At 41.8% G+C, this 20,127-nt stretch overlaps 1 protein-coding gene and 1 long non-coding RNA gene across 6 annotated transcripts in view; one reads left to right on the top strand and one right to left on the bottom strand.

Annotated features, from left to right (window-relative positions):
• The window catches only part of ELF1 (E74 like ETS transcription factor 1), an 84,256-nt gene that overhangs the window by 54,156 nt on the left and 9,973 nt on the right, over positions 1-20,127 (bottom strand). The window contains exon 3 of one of the 5 annotated variants that reach the window (XM_064645625.1): positions 14,693-14,828. The exons of 2 other annotated variants lie outside the window; for them this stretch is intronic. The gene's annotated coding sequence lies outside the window, so the exon portion shown is untranslated. Of the gene's footprint in view, positions 1-10,287; positions 10,397-10,482; positions 10,600-14,692; positions 14,829-20,127 lie in introns of those variants that run through there. 2 more of the 5 variants (XM_064645626.1, XM_064645629.1) reach the window with 2 other exon arrangements.
• LOC135409733 (uncharacterized) lies at positions 9,820-14,090 on the top strand. Its single transcript, XR_010428339.1, has 2 exons — positions 9,820-10,014; positions 13,854-14,090. It is a non-coding gene; the product is annotated as an uncharacterized LOC135409733 (long non-coding RNA).

Here is a 20,127-nt window from a genome sequence, read left to right on the forward strand (position 1 = left end):
AGCTATGTTATAATAAAGTGCATACCTTCAGAAATCATGCGATCTACTTAAAAAACATTACATTTATGTGGATTTTTTGTGCACTTGTAAAAAGTTGTTTAACTGAATGCCAGAGCTGTCTCAAAACCACAGAGATCCACAAGTGTACTGAAATGAAAACATTAATAATTAAAAAGATTTTACAACAAAAACTCATCACATCAAGTAATGTGACAATTACCTGCCCAAAAAGATATTCCTGGAATTGCACGACTTTGATGCCCAATGTGCCGTTTTCTCGCACTCACATATAAACTCCCACACTTGTAGCTGTGGAAAATGAAACAGTGGACCTCAGCCGTCGCTGTGATGATATCCTATCTCTCATGGTTACAATTCATGCTTTAAGAGTTCAAGTACTGCTTTCTGTTGAACTAATTAACTTCTGGTCTTTACTCTCGGGTGTTTAAGAAGGGGCTGGGATGGATAGCAAAGCCAAAAACATAAGATGCAAGGCTATGCTCTTGGGAAGAGAGTTGGTTACTCAATGGCTGCCTGGGGCAGACAGCAGAGTTGTCATCTCTGGGTGCATCTGCTCCCCAGCTCGTGGTTTAACTGACAGGAAGCACAGCCGAAGACACCAGGACCCAGCAACGAGTGTTTCCTGCCTGCACAAACAGGTCTGCCCCCCACGCACGCGTGTCCTCCTGCACAGGCTATGGCGTCCCATGAGGGGCAGAAACTCTGTGACACCTTCTGAAAAAAAAACCAACAAAAAAAAAAATGAAGTAAATTAAGCCCACGCACAGAAAGTCAGCCAGCAGTAATCATGTCAAGCGTATTGAAATGTGGCCCCAGAAGGCCACCAAAGCAGGGTATAAAATACTGGTGGCCCATTTTCATCTGGCATGGCCCAGGACAACAGGCAAGCCAGCTCTGGAGGTTTTAGAGTCTGGTCTTCCTCAAATAGGCTTGTACACTGCCAAGAAACCAAGTTACTTTACTTAACAGGCAAAATACTTTAAGATTTCCTCCTTAAATCTTCAGAAATTAACTACAACCAGTAGCAAAAAACCCACTGTCAAATACGGCATCAGCATTTTCTAGGACCACCCCTAGAAAAGGGGACAGGTTAAATGATCTACAGAGTTTGTCCAACACTAATACCTAGAGTAACACACCTATCAGTGCTGAACTGAAATGCTGAAGAAGCATTTTGCACCCACATGGTAAGCACAAAAACCAACTGCTAGACAAAGTAGAACTTCAGTGAAAAGCAGAAACTCCAGCACAGCTATAATTTCTATGGTATCCGTATGTGAAGCAATATGCTATATGCAGCCCCTCTATAAGTAGTCTTCTGCTCAGTCTTAGGTTTCCCCATAATATCATCTGTCAGAAAACATATTCTCCTTAGTCAGCTTAAAAACTATACTTTCAGGTAGGATTAGAAATTATTAAGATGGCTTCATATCCTTCCTCCACCAATGGCCAACTGGTGGTATAAAACTGAGGAAAACTAATTTTGAGCTGTTCTCTGCAGGCCAATTAAAGCAACGGAAGACATGTCACTTGTGTGATTAAGTTGGAAAACATATCAACCAGTAGATAGTTAGTAAATTTAACACTATCACGTACTGCTATAGTCTCAGAGCATTTTCTATATAAACTTAAAAGCAGTAAAAAAGTCTGCATTGGATTTCATGGAGCTTCCGCCACATTTTACCCTTCAAGGAAATGAGGTGCTCCACCCTAACCTGCTCTCCATCCCCAGCTCAGAACTGTTCAGAATAAAAATGCCTTCACATGGTGACTGGCACTGTTAGTAGACACGAAGTCAGAGATCTGCAATTTCCTGTAAATGACGGAGCTCTAAATTCTCATTTCTAACTTAGACACCTATTCCGCAAGTAGGTTCCTCTGATAGATCACACTTTGTTTACAGCTTTCACATGCTCCCATCTGAGCTCTATGACCACCTAGGTTATTCCACAGAACTTCAGCTGTCCACTACTTCAAAAGAAAAGACTGCATCCCTGCATGTCACTGGGTGTTTGACCCCTACATGCCTTGAAAGTCAGAACAAAAGCCCTAAACTAGGACCCATCAGACACTAAGAGAAAACTCGCTTCGGCAGCATTTCTGACATCCACTTAAGACGCATGTCCCACCCTTGACAAGTACTCCCAAGTAGCCAACAAATTAAAAAAAACAGATACAAAAAAGTAATGATTGTACATAAGCCTTTCTGAACAAAAAAGCCTTGCAGCATGATCTGAGACTTACTGAATTTTGCTGGATTGGCAAATGGAGAACTGAAAAAAAAAAAGTATTTTCCATCTCAGATTCCAACAATCCTATGTAGCCAACAGCATTTTGGAGATCTGCTTCTTACTTTTTAAGTCACGTTGGTCATATCTTGCAACGTGTACTGGCAGGATTCAGTGTTTTCCTGGGAAAACGAGGGTGGCAGATGCTGTAACTAGTCCAGAAACAGTTTACTCTCAAGCTGGATATTCGTTTTAACCCTGAAAGTTCATCTGTGTCCTGCTACAGAACAATAGATTTCATCACAGCAAACATTTCAAAATTATTATACATATTTATTTTCATGGTGTATTACTACTGTACTAGCTCTAAGCATAACACATACAAAAAGTTATATTAACAAACATAATTATATCTATTATATTGATTATACATTATTAAATTAGCCAGAAATTTATTCCTCAGGACTGCTGCTGCATGGCACCAGCAAGGCACCTGCATGCTCCAAACAGTCTGCCCCTGCATTTATTCTTCTGACTCAATTACAGCTAATGTGGGAGGAGTGGTCTCCACAAAACTGCTTTTCCTGCAGAACAGCTATGAGCTGACTTGTCTCATGTCTCTGCAACTAGTAGCCTCACTGCCTCACTATCAGTGTGCTTTCTGGGGACGTAGGAGGGACCACACCTCACCAAAGAACTATGAAAAGAGAGGAGCATAAGCGAAACCGAGCTCATTGACAACCACCATAGAGGCTCCCGGACAGCAAGAAACAAACTGCCTTGATGGGTTTCTATTTGTTTTAACCAGTTACAACAGAGGGGAACATTATTTTTAATTCTACTATGTCCCTTTAATAAACACCCCAAAGAAGACATTTTCCAGATAACTGAGGAATTTTTTACAGTGTTGACTTACTAAGCAGAGCACAATAACCAGCTATTCTGTTTGCACTACAAGGCAGTACAGTGCAATGAGTTAATAATTTATCACAGCATTGCTCACAGCAACTGACCATAATCACCTTGTAAAAATCTTCCTCATTCTCACATTTTTTGTCTCAACTAGAATATAGCATCCTTAGAACTTCAGGTCTATCTGAACACTTTCTAGCTGAGGTCAGAGTTTTAATCTTCCCAAACACCTACTTTCCTCTTGGATTGTTTAAGGCTCAGAGCAAAGGTCATCATTTCATTTCAATAACCTGATTTGGCAAACAGGAATAACTAGAATATTTTTAAACAAAGTAAGAAGTTAACATTCTTTCAAAACTGCAGCAGTGCAGTTCTCATCCCTGCGTTTCCTTCCCCTTCTCCTTCCAGAAGGAAAAGGAACAAAAAAGCCCAAGCTTCTCCCTCCACCAAAAGCTTTTATTTGCACATGATCACCAAATAACAAGCAAACATCTTTTCCTCCCATCTTACATTACTGAGACTTATGCCTCTACATAATTTTGGGCAATATCTAATTTATTAGTTAACACACTCTTCCTCTCATTCAGAAGCATATAGCTGTGGTTTTCAGACAATTCATTTGGAAAACAAGCTTTTAACAGAGTTTTGATGTGGAGTGTAGAAAAGAGTTAGTTAACCACCATAATTATCACTTTGTTGAAGGTTTGGCCATGGAAAATGGTCCTTTTCATTATCACCCTTATTTCTCAACCCCAGCTCTTACAACCTCCACAGATCCTCCACTCCAAAATCAATCCCTAACCTGGTTCAGCCAACCAGCCTAGCAACTTCCTGTGGTGTGGACATCTGACCTGCCAACTTGGCTCATCTCGGCTGAACAAGATAAGGAAGGGGTTGCTCACACAGTTTGGACTGCAGATTTGAGGGGAGGACAATAAAGTACTAGGAAACAACCTATGCTGTCAGTGAGGAAAAACAAGGGTGGCACTTAAGTAGCATCGAGGTAGCTGGATAAGCGCTCCTGCCAAGGAATGCTCATGCCTACCTCTGACTGTTTCACTAAAGGCACATTTTAAATTAGATTAGACCGGTGCAAGTTTATATGCTCACAAAAACGTATGTCTAGAATTTAAATTGCAACTTTACCTCAACTACTGCAGCTTACTCTTGAGTCTTACCTAAGGGCAAGCTAAGGGCCTGGGCAGATGCTAAATGAGCTGTTTAAGGATTTACAACCCATCACCTCCAGGACAGTTCATTATCCAAGTAAAACCTGCTTGGCCCAAAACTCCCTTCTGTGCTTCAGGGCACATCCACGTAAACCATCCCTAATGGGATGTGCCACCAAGCCACCATGGAGGTTACAGACGCTGCCTGCACTTAGGAGCGAAAAAGAGCAGTTGGTGTGAGGCTGAGGAACCTTCAGTGCACACATAAGCTCTGTAAACACACGGTGTGTGAAGATACCAGAGACAGCATCGAGGCGCTAGCATCATTCTCCCATCTAGCTGGTGAATACCAGGCTTGTTCACGACAGACAGCGTAACAGGTTCTCCCAAGCCAGCCTCTGTCAGAAAGCAAGCTGCTTTCTTCCCATAGTGGAGATTTCACCCCATCTAGAGATCCCCATATAAGGCAGCAAAAAATTAACCCACAAAACTTCCCATTAATTTTTTTATTTCTTTTTTTTCCCTGCCATGTTGCAGCACGTATGGATCAGTGATTCTGGGTTTCTTCTCTCAGGGCATTATTTTACTTAGCTAGCTATTTGCTAGTTATGTAGTAATAACTTCTAACATCTCTCCCCTCAAATGCACACATTTTAAATTACCATATATCAATAAATGCCATCACAGCTTTTCTGTTTATGAAGTCTGGAAGTACAAATCAACAAAATGCTTCCTAAGTCCACCTGAACACAAGGCACCTGTAAGAGAAGCTCTAAACATTACAAATACCAGAATCTGGATACAAAATGTACCCTTTCTAACCATGTGGTTGCAAAAGTATTAAACCTTTTCTGCAAATATCCCTATTATTGTGAAACAAAACATTTGCAAGTCTAAGCTCTTATCTCGTAGTTTGGCAAAAGTTTTCCAACATTCTTAGTTTCTTCTCAGGAAATCCCTCCCTGGTCCATTTTTAAATGGTCTAAATTAATGGCTTTCTATATAAGAATCACAGAATTATAAAGTAGTTTTGGTTGGAAGGGGCCCTTAAAGGTCATCTAGTCCACCTCCCCTACATTGACCAGACACCCCCAACTAGATCAGGTTGCTCAGATTACAGCCCCTTCAGACAAATTAAAATTGTATTTCACTTAGTTGCTTCAAAAGCAACTTATTTCTCTGTTGCTTTTAACTGATACTAAAAGAAATATTTTTTCCACAGAAAAGGACCAGTACTTTTTAAAATGCCACAAGCTATCCTCAGCAGTCAAACTTCAGACTATTTCTCAACACAGAAAGTTTCATTTTCATTCATATGCCTAAACCACTATTTTGTAAAGAAAAAAAAAACAAATAGGCACTTCCTCTCTACAGTTCCTTCTTTTCTCTTTTTGAAATAAATAAAAGTTGGTCGGGTTTTTTTTAAAAAAACCAAACAGCAGTAGCACTCTCAGTAGCACATCACCAAGACACCTGGAGTCCCTTCCTGGGCTCACACAGCCCTCAACAAGCCGGCTCAGAGGCAGTGCGAGACAGGGAAGCGAATGTGTGCAGTTTGCCACCCTTTGCCCTCCATGGCACGTAAGCTTCATAATTATTTTCTTGATAGCTAATACTCTCACTTGTATGCTTAGTTTACAGGCATCGTGACAAAGCTTGAATAGCTACAAAGAGTAAATAAGTTTAAAGAGACTCTGGAGAGGTAGGAGAATAACAGCACAGAACAGCAAAGTACCAAGGGAATGGGAGTGGATAATGTAAACACCACCTCCAAGGGCAATGTCAGGCAAATTCTGTCTTCAGCAGACAATGTGCAAGCCCCGGTGCCTTCAAGACACAGTCATCATGAGTGTGCTTCCTAAGAGGATCATCTTCTGCTTGGAAAGATAGCCTCCACTAAAAACAAACCATGTCATTGCATCTTAGGGACACCATTCTCATTAGCTCCAAAATTATGTAGTGCAGCACATGTAGCACGTACAAAGAGAAGAAAACTAACAGTATCCTTGTCAACTTGCTTTTAACTTGAAATTGAGTCTGGTTGAAAGAGCAAGTTAAACATTAATTTTCTAACAGTAGTCAGCTCTGGGTATCACAAATTGTAACTGTAGTTTCACAATTGTATTTTTCTGCTTCTTTCCCTAGCTGCAACATAAAACTGGATAAACATCAAGTCAGCCAGGAAGTGGAGAACAGCAGAAGTGACTTGATATGAAGATTACAAAAGCAAGGTAGTTTTCTTCTAACCTGTCAGTTTTATTAACTCTGTCAAAAGATCTCATGAAGAACACAAGTAACTTTACAGGAAGATGCAGCATGACAAAGCAATATATGCAGTCACAACATATAAACATGTTTCTTTCAACAGCAGATAACAATTTGAATCAACCAAGCTCACCCCTTTCTTCCAATTCTGAACCTCAGTGTTGTGTGGGATGACATTTACACTGAGCCTCCCTATGAAGTCAAACCACAACCACACAAGAAGGTGAAGCAAATGTGGAAAGAGCTCACAATTGAAGCAATGAGACTATTAGTACACTAATGGTAACATTCAAGAAGTGCAGAACATTCCTCTCAAAATAAAAAATGTACTTGGTATATTCACACAGAAATGTTGACGATGAGTTAAATATAGGGTGTTCTAGAAATAGACTAAAATGTCTAATTATAGAAGCAGACAGTGACATTCAATCCATCTAAAACCAACTCTTTCCCACAGTTTCCAACCTATGCATCTAGTATTCCTAATCCTAGCAAATTATCTTAACCATAATACCCTTTCCCCCAAAGAAATATTTTTTACATGCAAATTTAAGAATTGGAGGTTCTTTCCAGGCTAACAAAACTACTATCAGTTTCACATTCAAGCCTGAACACAGTGTAAGTCACACGTGACCCAAGATGAGTGATCTCTTTAAGGACAAATAAATGACCTGAGCTTGAGCCCTCTGAAGATAGCTGGTTGGTAGTTAAGGCCCAAAGCACATCAAGGTAAGAATGCATAAAGTTTAGACCCTATCTAATGGGATCCTTTCACAAACACTGATGGAGTGGGAAGCTTTGCCACAGGACTGGCCCATATTGAAGAATAAATTGCTTTTATCTCTACACAATTAATCACATCGGATCGGGAAAGTGAAAATGTCTAAAGCCCTTCACATGGCTGCTGCGGACTTATGATAAGAAAAAGACTTAAAACTGCAGTATGTATAGTCTCTGTCAACTAATTTATCTGTGGAGAAACATTTAAGTAAGATTTAAGAAAGCAACATTTAAGTAAGATTTAAGGAAGCAAATAATCTCTAAAAACACATCAGTAGCATTAAAATGATAAGCACAGTAAATCACTGGCATATGGTAGCAAAGTTTCAGCACTTATGGTGCAGGTTGTAACCAAGGCTGGAAAGGTGAACTCCACCTCCTGCCACTCCTGTGCTGAATCACCCCAGCAGGGGAAAGTCCTTGCTCCTCCTCACACACCCAACAAACTCCAGCAAGTTACCAAAACTATCAGTGAAAACAATGAAGTCTGCAAGTGAAAGCTGAAAAATTTTTGCTAACACTTGTAAGAAGTGAAAGATGTTTTGGAGATCAAAGCTTCTCTGATACAGAGGGAAATCCTCCATTTTTCTTAAATAGTCTTTCCTATCAGCTCACCAAACACAGTCCTACTGTACTTCCTTCCCTTGGATATGGCTGTGCTGAAAGAGAGAAAAGGGTACTCTTATACACCTCATGTATTTGGGGTTTTTAATACATAAAGTGTCCAAAGAGAAACGCACACGACTGAAGTACGAGTTTGCAGCAATACTGAAATATCAGGCTATACCAGGCCAACAACATTCTTCATATCTGGATGTTTACTTCTTTATTTTTCTCATTTAAGTGCCAAGACCACAGACTTGACAATTCTAATATTCAACAGATGAAAAAAGAGCGCATTAGAAAACAGACACTTCCATAAAAGCATGGATTGGAAATAATGTTCAAGCTAACTGCCATCTAAAGATACTATCACTCCCACGGCTCATCTCTCAACAACCACAAACTCAATCCAAACTGAAAGACTCCTGCCTTAGGGTGTGCAAGGAGGAAACACTATTTCTTTATTTTTGGGGGTTTTTTTGGGAGACAAACACAGGCATACAAATTAAAAAAAACTAACAACGTTTCTCTGTAACTTCAAATCCACTTCTCTGCCTGCTAGAAGATCTGTCCAAGCTGTCATCTGTAAGTCCTGGAGGACTTTCAAATCACTTTTTTCTAGCTCCACCACTGTACTGCAGATGCTTCTGCACAGCAGCAAGAGAGCCTGAACATGGCAGCTTTTGCCTTCAAAGAGGAACTACTTCTCCGTGAAGCCCTGATCAAGAGAAAGTAGCAGCAGCTATTTACCCTTTAGCACACAAAGACCTCTGCCCAAGATAAGCATCTGCAGCTTGAGAACTGACTTAAAACCTTAAAAACTCAAGTTTTTAAGGCTGAATGTCTCCAACAGGGTCCAATGCAGAAGAAAGAAGGGGAGAAAAGAGATAAAGAAAGGGAGGGTCATGTTCTGCCAGTTCCAAGCATGGAACCCTAAGATCTGAAAATAAATGTCATGATGAGAAAAAGAAAGATGCAAATACGTTTAAGAATTTTTCAGGGAAAAACTTCTATCACTAACTCGGAACTTTTTTCCAAGTGGTTCCTCTGTAGTTTTACCAGTTTCAACATGAAACAACGCACCAAATACATCTCCCAAACCCTTGCAAAACTTGTCGCTTTTAGAAAGAAAAAAAGGCAAAATTTAAAATAAAAAGATGGTGGAAACACACTGTACTGTAAGATGCAGAAGGCAGATATGGGTGAACACCGGAAAGGCTGAAGACAAGAGACAGCCTCACCCAAAACATGATCATTTACTTCATGGTTGCCTCCCTCTCTACCTCCCCTGCAACCAATCACAGTTATTAAGCAAGACTCCATTATACTTCTCAGATACAGGCTCCATACAGTAAATGACCCTGGAAAGTATTCCCCTGTGCACAACAGTTCGAGTGCCCTGTCATTTAATTTTCAGTAAGAAGATATCGAGTCTGATTTTTCAAGTGAAAGACTGAAATACAGGGTCCAAAGCTATATACTCAGACAAAACTTTTAAAGAAGAACATTTCTGTTCAACAAAGAAGGTGGAAACACCGATTCTTTTTCAAAATACTGTGCTAGAGTTCAGAAGTACATAATTAGGAGAATCAAGGTGGTTTTCATCCACCGAAAGTTTAAGAGGCAATTTGACACACCGCAATTACCTCCAGGATTTTTTTCTCCCGTTAAAAGTACCACTAAGCCCATTTTATAATTAGTCTGCCATGTACACCATCCCCACTGCTTCCATTTCTTAATCATTTTCAGGAAAAGGTGAGTACCTGCCCACGTAACAACCTAACTCCTATTTTAAGACGACACCGCGGCGGCTGCCGTTGAACGAGTCTGTTTCGGCAGAAACAGAACCTCAGTGTAAGGTCGCGGGCGCAGAGGGTGATCTGTCTCTGCAATGACAAGCCTGCCATTTTAAAGTCGCTCGGGACCACATCGGGCGAACAGCAGTGGAGCAAAGGTGCTCAAAGCCGCAGCGCTGACAGCCAACACTTAGCCCGAATCGCTCTGTACCGTCTCTGCTCCAAGCCAACCGGGCCCAGGTAATAGCAGCTTCGGAATAAACACAATTCGTCTGCTGACCAGTCCGCTGAGCGGCGGCTGGAGGGCTCGGGCCGGCAGCCTGCCTGACACCTCCGCACGCTTCAAAGGCGACAAAACTATAAAACACGGCAGAATTACAAAGCAGCTGCCACACTCGTGCAGCACGCTGTTCAGAGCAGCACAGTGGCAGCCGGGGTGCCCTTTGCCCGCAGCAACAGGCTCAGCTTCAGGCAGCTTACCGCGCTGCTGCCCCGAAACGTCCCTTTACTCACGGTCTAGTTTATATTTTGGTTTTTCCCCCCGGTGCTGCGCTTTGCCAGAAGTTCCCTTTTCCCCGCAGTGCTCTTCCGACGGCTGCGGAGCGCTGCCCCGGGCGCGGCCGCACGTCGAGGCGGCAGAGCCGCCGCCAGCAGCCCCGGGTCGCCGCGTCCCCCCCGCCCGACTGTCCCTCCCCGGGGAGCACGTACCGCTCGGCTGCGGGGCCCGCGGCACCGCCCCGGCCTCCCCGCAGCTTCGTGCAGCTAAAATGGCTCCTGTCGAGAGGGGAAGTGGTGCCCGAGCCCCGGCCGGTGACTCACCGCGGGGCCGGGCGGCTCGGCTCGGAACGACACGACACGCCCCGGGCGGCGGCCGGCGCTCCGCCGGGCCCGGCCCGCAGGTGGCGGCGGCCCGGCTGCGCTGCCCGGCCCGTGCCGGCCGTGGGTGCGGGGAAAAGGGCAGCGCCGCGGCCGGACAGGGGCTGGCGGCGGCCTCGCGACCCGCCTCGGCCCGGCCCGGCTCGGCTCCCTCGTGTGCGGAGCGTGCCCAGCGCGGCCGGGCCGTCCCGCCCGGCTGCCCGCCGCTGCCCACACCTCGGATCCTTACGAAACATCCCACCCCGCTCCCCTTCATGAGTAATAATTCACAGAATCAATTAGGTTGGAAAAGACCTCTGAGATCATCGAGTCCCACCTTTGACCCAATACCACCATGTGAACTAGACCACAGCACGATTGACACGTCCAGTCTTTCCTTAAAATACCTCCAGGGATGGCGACTCCACCATGGAGTGGCAGCTCATTCCCATATCTAATCACCCTTTCTGTGAAGAAATTCTTCCCTGTGTCCAACCTAAACCTGCCCTGGAGCAGCTTAAGACTATGTCCTTTACTCTCATTCTAAATTAAATAAACAAACACGTTTCTGTGGAACATTTGGTATTTTATACCAATGTCATCTTGCTCACACCGAAGTGGTTATCCTCTGAAAAAAAGTGAAACTCAGGAGGACCTAAATTGCTCTGGGAAATTTAAAGTGCAGTTCCCAGTGGAGCACTGACAGGCAGCCAATGCCAGAGCCAAGGTTCTCAGCATCCCCAGTAAATTTCTGATATGCTTTTCACGTTCTTTAAACAAACCCCTGTGCCTAATAAACAATACCCTGAAAGCCACCCAGCCCACAGCAGTGTAAACGCTTGGGATGGGCTCTGCATACACACTGGGCACTCCGAAAGGCCTGACAGACATGTAATCTTAAAAACATGGCGCAGAGGGTGAGGACGGAGTTACTTCCACCTTGTTTTGTGGCATGGGTAAGTGCACACTCTGTTTGCAGGTGGCATGTGCACTGGTTTTCCACAAATTCCCAGAAGGGCAGAGTCCAAAGCAGCATGCCAGCTGTAAGGGAAGGCATGGCACAAGGACCCAAGCACATGCAGCAGACGAGAGGGTGTAACTGCAGGCCAAGAAATTGGGAAGCAAGGAAGCAGCAGAGGCAACCTTCCAATGAGCAGGGAAGACCTGATTAAAAGCCTGAAACTACTTCTAGCAAACACACTGAAATAAATCCAATATTCTTAAGCGCAGCTATCATTAATGCTCCCAGTAATAATTAAACAGTAGTCCCACAAGTAATGTGCTGAGCAAAACTCACTGTTTTATGGACATTAAACATAGCCAGTAGTTGGAGATATTAATTATCAAGAAGAAAGTTTTGGGGTTACTTTCAAGCAATTTAGTCCCTAAGATACCTGCATGGCACTTTAAGGCAAAATTAGGTCCCAGTTTATTGTTTAAAGAGCAACTACCCACGTACAATTTTATTAGCTGTAGTTTATTATCTTATTTTTGCAGCCTGCTATAGTGGAAAATCTGGAAAAAGCAGCAGCAGCACATTTTTTATGACTTACTGATTAAAGGTATCAATTACTAAAGTATCTTCACTACAGCTCTTTATCAAAATGTCTTCATTTGTATTTCTCAGGTGAAAAAAAAAACACGAGGAGGAAACATTGCATTGTTACTTTAGTCCCTACATATTTCCCCCCTCTTGCAACAGATGTATATTCCTTCTCTCCAACAACTTAAGACTAATCCAATCTTACACCTAAAAGCATTTTTTCTTGTGCTGCAAAACCCTTTGGAAATCATGGGGCGTGGAGGGAAGAAATCTGACCCAGGTGCACAGCAGTTACAAGGAACTGTAACAGTGGCACAGGGAGAGTGCCATTTTAATTATTAAAGGAAGTCTAATAGTTATGTTTTAGAGGGGAAAGAAACAACACAGTCTTATCCAGGCAATCGACTAAACTGAAAAATCATTTAGTAGAGATGTATGAGCACAAGCTATGAAAACATTTTGCTGTTTCTAAGCTAAATATGGAAGCCATATTTTCTTAAAAGCATATGTTAAATGTAAACATATTTAGCAAGAGAGAATGCAGGTGGATGTTCATCCCTGGAACTGCATCAGGTTTCTTGATAATTATAATTTTGGCTTGAAGAATAAGTGACCTTGCCCATTGCTAGGATGAGTATTTCCACAAAACTTAGATCACTGCTTGCCCAAAAGACATAGCTAGACACTGACCAACAGCACAGCTTAAGCCAATTTAAACAGCTTTAGCTCTCTACTCCATCCCAGCCTCATATTCCTCACACTGAGCTACTCCCCCCACTGTTTCCCAGAGCAAATATTTGTGCAGCCGAGCAGCGTGGCAGAGTGTAAAACCCAGCAGCAGAAAAGTTAAGACTGGACAAATAAATAAATAATACATACTACAATTTTCACATTTTCAATGGCTCCAGCTCCCAGAGAAACACATGCCAAATCACACCCCAAGGGGAGCACTGCAGCCAAGCAGGCTTGGGGTAGCAGAGATCTGGATGTAGCTCTCACTTCTGCTGGCCTCAAGCATGACACCAGGCAAGCTGCTTCTCTTTTTACACCCTGGTTTGGTAATCACTGCCTTCCTTGGTAACTGGCTTTGAAACCTATAGGTCTGCAAGGATGGGATGGGATGGGATGGGGTGGGACTGGATGCATCACCAGGAGGCACAGGAGCCGACTACAGCAGCACTCTTGCACAAGGGGCAGCATGAGACTCTGAACCATGTGAGGACAGACCAGAATGATGTGCACTGGAGGTTTCCTGCCCCATGTGAAAGACATACATTTTAGTCTCATAAAAACAAGCCAAGAAGGAGGTTTGTGACTGCGCTCAGCTTTCACTTTTGGATGGGGGGTGGGGAGGAGAAAATATTGTTTTGTATTGAAGGGAACAGAAAAATTAAATTTAAAAGCTCTTTGGTTTTTATTTTTCTGTTATATTCTATACAAGTTCACAACATGAGAAGCCCTACCAAGCCCCCGTTTATGTGAAATCCTGTGGTACCATTCCTAAAGCAGCTTGAGATGCTGTTAACTCCTTTCCAGTATTGCAAGAGGAGATCTCACCACCCTGCTCTCAGCTCAGGCTCATACAATCAACTTGCACAGGCTTGGGGCCTCATCAAAGTCTGCCTCAAGATTGGATAAAAATCTGATTTAAGGAACTTCTGGTTTGCATTTGTTTTTGTAGGATCCCAGTATCTCGAGCTTTGCAAAATATTTAATCTCAGGCATCCCTGTAGGAAGGAAATTCTAATAATCCCATTCACAAGCATGGCAGGAAAGAACACCTGAGCAATGGATACACCCAAGATCACACTGTTTGTGTGTGGAAGGACAACACTTGAACCAGCCTTCACCCAAGTCACCAAGAAACACCAGTAGCACTGCTACCACATTTTAATATCATAAATATAATATACGTCTATCACGGTGTTACTGTCCTGGTATTTTGGGTTTGTGGACCAGCTCCTCCCGCTGTGGTAGGTGCCACATAAAACACAGAGGAACACTATTGTGGGTTTCTAATGCTGCCAAATGCATAATGACCTAAACATTTAGACATGGAGAAATTGCTTCAGGAAATTATAAGGTAACTTAGTCCTATCCCCAAGGGAAGTCTCTGCCAGGACATTAGGTACAGAAAAATTCTTGTAACTGTGTTATTTAACAACTTAATCACAAATTCAGACCATACACTTCTGATATTTTTAAGACAACTGTTTCCCATCTACAGATTTACATTTCCAGAGATTTTGATAAAAAAGCGTCTCAAAGAAGAAATGTAGAACTCAGGGTTCTAGGCACCTGAAGTGCAGCCCATGCAGCTATCAGTTCTTAATTTGCAATTTAAAAGTATGGTTCATTGTTGTTTTAGTGCATGCTGACTATAGGCTGAAAGCAGAGCACGATGATTTGAGAGAAAGCAGTCTATTTTTTCACTGTGCTGGTCTTCTCAACTTGAGTTGAATTGTAGGAAAGGAAAGGTGGTAGCAAACAAAGTGCATATGAAAAGATCACTACACTTACCAAAAGTTGAGAGGGAAAGTATCCTGGCCATCCTGTGCTTAATTGGACTCCTTCAGATAGTCAATGTCATCTTCTTTCAAATATATAAGGAAGTGTTTCTCAAGTCTGTGGTTGCACAAGCCTCCAGAAATTATGCCTTGGTACCAGAAGGGGCAAAAGAGGTGTCTAAAATTAGATGAATTCACAACCAAGCACCAGGCAACTTTAACCTCATCCATTATACGCTTGAACCTTGCCTCCACAGTTTCCTAGTGAGGGCAGATTTGGCAAGGTGGCTGCACAGCAACATCCCACGCAGCTAAAACCTCTGACCTTGTACAGCCTTGCACAAACTCTTCTTGGATCATCTCTAAGGTATTCCTAGGTCACATCCCAGTGATGACAAGCCTCCAGGAAAATCTACTTATATAGTCACTTTTCCTCACTCTTTCAAGTTCCTTCCTTCCTCCTTTTGTTATAGGTTTGCCTCCCCTGAGAAGTAATGCTCCTTGGTATTTCTGAGAATGGTTTAACATGTGGGTATATTCTCCTTTCTACTGACAAGCAACCTTTACAGGGAAAGAACTGCAAAAATCCAGGTAGTAGATACAGCTCTGACACAGGATAATCTCTGATCTACTCTCATCCAGAAGCTGCAGGCTCCAGCTCCTCTCTGACACTTCTCTGCCAACCCCAACCACGCTTTTTCCATCCTCTCCTTGCACCAGTTCTGGTCCATGTGGTACCTGTTAAACCTTCCACTGATCTTATTAAATGCATTACTGTGGCAGAAAGCTGACTGGGGTGGGTGGGAAACACTGGCTGCTCTTGAACCAGCTCAGACTGTGATGAGCACTGCCAGCAAAGGACATGGGACCTTCCTCTGTGGGTGGTAGTGAACTAATAGTCTGGGCCACCACTCAGGTAAATTTTCACCCTAAGACATACATGATTGCACAATAGTCACAAAAAAAAAAAAAAAGGCATATTACTTGGGGGATGCTTCAGACAGAGAGGAAGGACAGGGGTGCTGCTTAACCCACAGCTTTCAGATCTGAGCTAGCTCTTGTTCTGCCCTCCCTCTGCAATCTACTTCCCCATTTATTTTGGAAAGTGCACTGGAAGTCACTTAACATCCTATAAATACCCCTGCCAGTAGGTATGACAGAAGTCACACTGATAAACCCACAGCTCTAAGGCAAGTCATGCAAAGAAATTAAAATAAAGACAGGACAAATTTCTATCCTATATTTCTTCTCTCAGTGAGCTTTAGACTGCACAAAAATCATGAAACAAAAATAATTAATGATGATCTGAAAATATTTGCAAAATACATGCAACGTTACTCATTTTTCTCAGATGACAGACAGGAGAAATCATCATGCCTCACCTAATCTTATCATTAACCACAGTCAGACAGGCAGCTAAAACTCCTGTATCCTGAAATCCAACTCACTAATAATTTGCTACTCTCCAGTTCTTCATTCAGAGTCACTAAACTGGCCAACAAAAAGGCCAACATTCCTTACATCTTTGACTGTCATTTCTAGACTCTGTTGCAGCATGGACCCTACAACAAATAAGGCGACTAATCAGAAGGAAATGAACAGAGAAATTTGTTGTATACCAACACATGGATAACTCTATCTGAATTTATTTTTTTAATCTAGAAGACCTTAATGCTTGAAAAGGCAGAAACCATTTCTGAAACAAGGCAGAAGATAGTATTGCTCTAATTAAGGTCCAAGTGTAGCTTTGCACTGTAAAGGCAACACTGTTTTATGTACAGAACACTTCACTATAACATACTTGCAACAAAATAAAGCTAATATGAACTCATTTTTATATGGTAATACTTACTGAATATCCCAAGAGAACCAGTAAGGGCATAGCAATATCATGTTTTTATCCCAAATTCTCATGCAGTACATGTGCCAGCCCTGAAAATTCCTTTAAAATCATATACAATAATATACAAGGCTATGCAAGCCTGACTGCAGTAAGATTACTCTAGATCCTTAACTTTACAAAGGAAATGAGCACTTGGGTGTACAGCTGGTTTGAAAGACAAGTATTAGGTTGCCTATCTATTTCTACAGATTTGCACTGAAAAAAAAGCTTTTAAGAATATACAGATTTCCCGCTATTGTGCAAGAAAGACACAAAGGTGAGGGGATACAAGGCATGAAGTAAAATTGATAAATACTGCTAAAATTCAAAAACACGTGAAAGAAAGAAAAGTTTAGATTTTCCAAGAGTAAGAAACAATCTTTCCATAAAGAAAGTCAGTTTTGATTCTTGAAGCAGAACGGCATTGAACATAATCCCACAAGCTTCAGATCCCCCACTAGTATACTCCTTCTGTGTATAGCTGTGTTGCATTAACAGGATGGTTTTATTTGCTCTGGAGTCCTTGCAAGGATAGTTTTTAAGAATAAAAGCTCAATTTGAAACTGTTATAGATGTTACTACACCAGTAGTCATAAATTTAGCCTTTGCTCTTTTCCTTTCTTACACATACACACAGAAAAATCCAGAACCATTTGTAAATATGTTGTTCTGTGGTTTTTCTTTTTGATGTCAGAACATTGTAATCCCCGATACAAGACAAAAAAAAAAATCAGGCATATGAATGAAGATAAATATATACCAAGTGAAACTATGTTGTAAATACACCTAGAAGGAAGATAAAACCAAGTATTGGGTGGGTTTTATATAGTCAGTGGTTTCTAAACTGGGACACTTTTTAGCTGACCGAGGAAGCCTCATTAAAAAGCTATAACTGTATTTTTTCCTCTTCTCATTTTGTGAGTCACTCATTACATTTCTGGATGTTGCAACACATTCATGAATAATAAACAGATACTGGGAAGACGAAAGAAAAAAAAAACAACAGTGTTCACACTGGATTTTTTAATATCTGTATTTATCAGTATAAAAATCAAGAATGAAGCTGAGATTTGTAGAAGTTTCTATGCAAGAAATGCTATTAATCACAGACAAAGTATTTGGTACACCCAGAGACAAGCACACAGACACGCCAAAGTTAGAGCACGGTGGTGTCAGTGTTGCTGTTATTGTTTGGCCTTTATACTGAGCGAGAGGAGAAGGAAGGGGGGAGGGATCATAATGTTCCCCATCAAACCCTCTCCTGAGAGAGAACAGCCAGGCACCGCCCTTAGCTAGACAGTTCTGGACCCAAAGCTGCACTTCTGCAGCTGCCTCTTTCTTTTTTTTTTTTTTTTTAAATACTTTTCTTTTAAAGACTAGAGGGTTAGGTTGCGGAGGCTGCGCAGTCCCAGAAAGTCAGCCATGCTACAGGAAATTATTGTTGATATCTTAAAGAAGTACCAGGGAATTATTTATTCACATTTGTGTTCTAGACAATAACAAAAAGAGCTTCCAATATTTGCACTTGTTGGTGTGGTTGCTGCAAGGTTTTCCACTGCTCCAGTCAGATGAAAAACTGTTTGCTTCTATTCCCATTTTTGTTATCCTTTCCATCCTACCACCCTATGCAGGCCACACTGGCTACCTCACACACTTGTGCTGACTCCCTATAATGGTTGCAGACCAAATACATGGAATTAAAGGAAATCCAGATAAACATCGTTTTTAGAAAAATGTTGAACTAGAGTTCCACAAATATTTTAGATGCTTACGAGAATGCAACAGGGTATTTTTCTGCACTACTCAGGATGTGAACACAAAGAGAAGGAAAGCATGTTTATTACTGCTCTTCCAGTTGCTCTAATTAATGGAAAAAGATAAAAGTGGTAATTTGAAGAGGCAGGAGAAAGAAAATAAATTGTGCAAAAAAGTAAGCTCATCTGAATGAATCAATTTTTCATTGCAACTCACTCAGGTAAAGACCTGGCTATTAAAGAACAGTTAGCTAGAAACACAACCTGGTTACTTGCTTGTTCAGGAAATAATACTTTAAGTAACAGGCTTACCTATCCAAATACATGCTACATTAAACAATTGGTGAATACATAAATCATGGAGAAGAGAGAAAAATAAAAACCATAGGACACAAAAAGGAGGGGTACTGGGGAGGTTGGCACTGCAGGGAAGGTGAACTGGCTGCTGGAAGGCCAACATTTTCATCTCTCAGCCACATTTTGAGTCACAAAAACAGCAGCTTCCATCTCTATGCTCATCTTCAGCCAGACAAGCAGTCCTACCAGCAAATCCTGTAAGATTAAAATACTGTGGGTCACTCCAAGAAACCAACCCATCACCTCTGCTATTGTCACTTGCCCATAAAAGTGAGGTACAGTAGTCAAACATATCCTAGAAGATTTCACTGAACGCAGGCAAGGAAGTTTGGTTCCAGAGAACTGGTGCTACTGTGATGTGTTTTCCAAAAGCCTCTTGGGAATCATCTTTCTTGGTTTTGTGGTTTAGGTAGCCCAAAACCAAAACTGGGAACCAGAGGCTAAGAAAACAAGAAGACGTTATGGCAGGCAGGGTTTCACAGATGTGATTTTCCTCCTGCTTTCTACTAAGAGGTCATTCTGTTATTAATGGAAGGAGCTCTATTATCCTCAAGTAACTGTCATGGAGACTCCATTCAAAGTACTATATTATGTTTATTATTTCAGTCTAATATTGTCCATTTAGCATTTCATTATAAATGTTTAACCCTATAATCAATTTTGTCCTGCGTATACTGAGGGTCCATCAGCTTTAAAGATATGTGTGCTCTGCAAAACATCCCACTGCAGTAGACTGATTTCATATCCCTCTACCATCAAGGGACAGATACCTAATTTGAGGAAGTGCTCACATTCTAGTATGGCAGCCTAAATTCAGAGTGTTTCATCCACTGCTTCTCTGTAACTAATTTTATTTCTTGAACTTTTCCTTTTAATGCTCCCCCATTTTAGCAAGATGCATTAGAAATGTTTTCCAGCTTTGCATATCAGACAAAAATATACCACTTGTGACTGTGGTCACAGAAGCCTTCCTGTGTGAGTAACTGAAGAGTAACATCAAACTAATTTAATTTCAGTATTCAGAATAACAACAATTAAAACAACTTTCCTTAAGACAGCAGTCAATGAGCTCACTCAGGAAGGGGACAGAGTAAAGAAAATTACTTTTTTGGTTTTCTTCCATTAATTGTCCTCATCCTCGTGCCTGTTGGTTTTAGGATATGATCCCTTGCTGCTTTGCACAAGCTAGGAGCAGCTTACTCCCTGCTCCTCTGTTTTATGAGAAAATGGAACTCCTCTGCCCTAAACAAGCACCATTTAATTCTTTTATTGCTAGTCCTTACTTGCATGCAGCAGGCTGTCGCTTCCCCAGAAGATCCCAAATAATCTACCCAAGGTATCCTGTGGTTCCAGGTGATTATAACAGGGTTAGATACATTATTTCTACTTACTTTCTGAAAATATACTACTTTTCCCTTAAAATACTAAAATATAATAAATTTCCCCTTTCTAGTC

Source organism: Pseudopipra pipra, chromosome 2 (assembly GCF_036250125.1).
Source record: "Pseudopipra pipra isolate bDixPip1 chromosome 2, bDixPip1.hap1, whole genome shotgun sequence".
Taxonomy (NCBI): Eukaryota; Metazoa; Chordata; class Aves; order Passeriformes; family Pipridae; genus Pseudopipra; species Pseudopipra pipra.